This window comes from Ipomoea nil, unplaced genomic scaffold (genome assembly GCF_001879475.1).
Source record: "Ipomoea nil cultivar Tokyo-kokei standard unplaced genomic scaffold, Asagao_1.1 scaffold0937, whole genome shotgun sequence".
Taxonomy (NCBI): domain Eukaryota; kingdom Viridiplantae; phylum Streptophyta; class Magnoliopsida; order Solanales; family Convolvulaceae; genus Ipomoea; species Ipomoea nil.
Genome location: NW_017617365.1, coordinates 1,806,630 through 1,809,660, shown reverse-complemented (window position 1 = coordinate 1,809,660; position 3,031 = coordinate 1,806,630). Strand labels below are relative to the sequence as shown.

Here is a 3,031-nt window from a genome sequence, read left to right as displayed (position 1 = left end):
AATCATCATTAATATAATTAATCCATCACCATAATCATTTAATCATCATATCCACCATACTTAAATAATGATATCATCATCAATAAGCTTCAACAACATCTCTCACACTAGTACAGAACTGCACATACGTGACCATTGTAAAAGACATTACGCGACCATTGTGCAATGGTCGCCTATGCGAGGCTCGCGGAAAGCCATGGACATTACACGACCATTTTTAAACGGTCGCGCATTGTAGGTAATACACGACTATTCTTGACCAAGAACGATCGCGCATTGTATTTATTTATTTATTTATTTATTCAAAGGTAGAACGCGACCATTTTAAGCTAGAAATGGTCACATTTTCTTTTTTTATTTTTTTAATAATTAGTCATCCGCGACCGTTTTAGGCTAGGAACCGTCGCGGATGACTTTTTTTTAATTATTTAATTTATTTAATTAAAATCCCTAATTTTTTTATAATTCATGTACCTGTTATAGCTTATTAAAATCCTATCAACATTACTCCACAATACAATTTATCTATTAACACACTTTAAAATAATACTTTTAACACACAATGCAAATACTATCATCAAATTAAACACAATACTTTTAACACAATGCAAATACTATCATCAAAATACAATAGCACTCGGAAAAGAAGAACTTTGACTAATGCTCTCGAAGCTCATTTATGTCGTCCATAGAATACGGACTATCGCTTTCAAATGCCTACAAAAAATTTAATTAATAAAATTATTAAATATGTTAATTAATAAAATATAACTTTACTATACATAGTTCTATTTAAATTCACTTACCTCATCCAAATTATCAACAGATGAATATCTTGTCACGATGTCATACATGTATCGCATGACATAATATCCACACTCATGACCTCCCGGTTGTCTCGGGCACTACAACATACATATATTATTTTACTAATTTAAACAACTTATTGTAATTCAAAATATCACACTAAAACTTAAATTCAATTTTCAAACATACTTTGCATGGCTTCCAATTGATGTTCCTAACCAGTGCAGTCGTAGGAACAGAGCGAAATGCCCTATAATAATTATAAGCATACATAAAAATTTATAAATATCATAGCTGCTAAAATACTTATATAAATAATAAAGTATTTACTTACAAATTCATAGAGCTTTTAATTAAACCTATGTCGCGATTAGAAGGCAAGGGATCCAAGATACATACGCTTTTTGACCGTATGCAAATCACCAAAAGTAACCAATGAGAGCTACATTTAAAAACACAAATATATATATATATATATATATATATATATATCTAAACCGTAATGAAAATGTCCAGTTTTTAGCGGCGATTTTGTAAGCATTGAAAATTTAAATGATGCTATTGGGCCGTGATGAATATTTAATTATGAAACTTATTACTTTAATTAAACTAATTGGACTAATATTTATTTAATTGGATTAATTAAATGGCCCATTAAATAATTAATTGGTTTAATTACTTAATTAAATGTAATTGAATGTCGGTCTAAGTTGGTGGAATATTTAATTGAGTTGGACCAGGCTGTTTATATTAATTGGGTTGCCTAATTAGTGGGTTTGATTTGGTTTCGGCCCATCAAGAATTATATGTGGATTATATAATTTTGAAGAAATTTGGATATTTTATATTATTTGGAAATTTGATGAAATGATGAACCTAGACGCAATGGTGTCCCGATACATTCCTTAATTTAATTAAAATAATTAAATTAAGTTAGGAATTATGAGTTGATTAGAAGTTTCTTCTCTACACTCACTAGTGCTGTCAATACGGGCTGGCGGGGCGGGGAGGGCCAAAGCCCGGCGGGCCACGGGCCTAAACGGGGCGGGCTAAAAAAGCCCGCTCCTAAACGGTCCTAGGTTTGACAGGCCCGGACCGCCCCGCCAATGGCCCGCGGGCTAGGCGGGCCCCCGCCCAAAACCCTTTTTTTAAAAAAAAAAATTGTTCATCAAACATCAAACTAATTAAAATAAATTGATACATAAGTCATAACTCACATGAAACATAATAATCAAACATAAAGTTCAAAGTTCATAGTTTATCAAACATCAAACTAGTCACAACTACAAAGTCCAAAAATATTACACATAAAAATAATTTTAAAGTGCATATTTTATATAAAAATGTTTTATATAAAATAAAATAAAATAATGGCGGGTAGCCCGCGGGCCCGGCGGGGCGGGCTTGGCGGGCCGCGGGCCTAAGCGGGGCGGGCCAAAAAAACCCGCTCCTAAACGGTCCTCTATTTTCAAAACCCGCCCCCTACCTAAGTAAGGGCGGGGCGGGGCGGGCTATGCCCGTTTTGACGGCTCTAACACTCACCACTATAAATAGTGGTTTCATTTTCAAGAATGGGAGCTCTGGAGATCTGCATACCGAAGCTCTGCTGGAATCTCGTCATGATATCGTCTGGAACACGCCCATAGTTATACTACATATATTACGCGGAGGAATACACAATTTGAACACCGGAAGCCCACTTTGAAGATCAAGCTGCATATTAGCCCTTTACTGAAGAACAAGCTACTTAACTCCGGAGGCCCTTCAGCAAGGAACTACTTCAGTTCGGCATACCCCGAACTCGGCATACTTTCAATTCAGCATATTCTGAACTCGACATACTTCTAGTTCAACGTACTTTGAACTCGGCACACCTCCAATTCGACATACTCCGAATTTGGCACACTTCTAATAGGCATACTTCTAGTAGAGAATCAGAGGGTCTCTCCTATACAGAGATTGTAACCCTTTCTGTTTGATACATACTACTTGTAACCGAAATTTTGAATTTTGAATATATACAATTCGAGTTTTTTGCGTTTACAGATTCAGTCAAAATTGTCGCTAAATAAATGACTGACTAATTCCCATAATTATAAAAAATCGCCGATAAATACTTTTTTGGTGTAGTGTACTCACATAGATAAAGGAAAAAAAAAAATCAATTGCATGGAAAAAAAAAATGAGAGAGAAATTCAAGAAAAGTTGTAATGGATAAAAACAC

General features: G+C 34.6%; 1 long non-coding RNA gene across 1 annotated transcript; it reads right to left on the bottom strand.

Annotated features, from left to right (window-relative positions):
* Nucleotides 1–681: 681 nt before the first annotated feature.
* LOC109179632 lies at nt 682–1,052 on the bottom strand. Its single transcript, XR_002053953.1, has 3 exons — nt 997–1,052; nt 807–905; nt 682–717 (listed from the first exon to the last, which is right to left on the bottom strand). It is a non-coding gene; the product is annotated as an uncharacterized LOC109179632 (long non-coding RNA).
* Between the last annotated feature and the right edge of the window lie 1,979 nt (nt 1,053–3,031).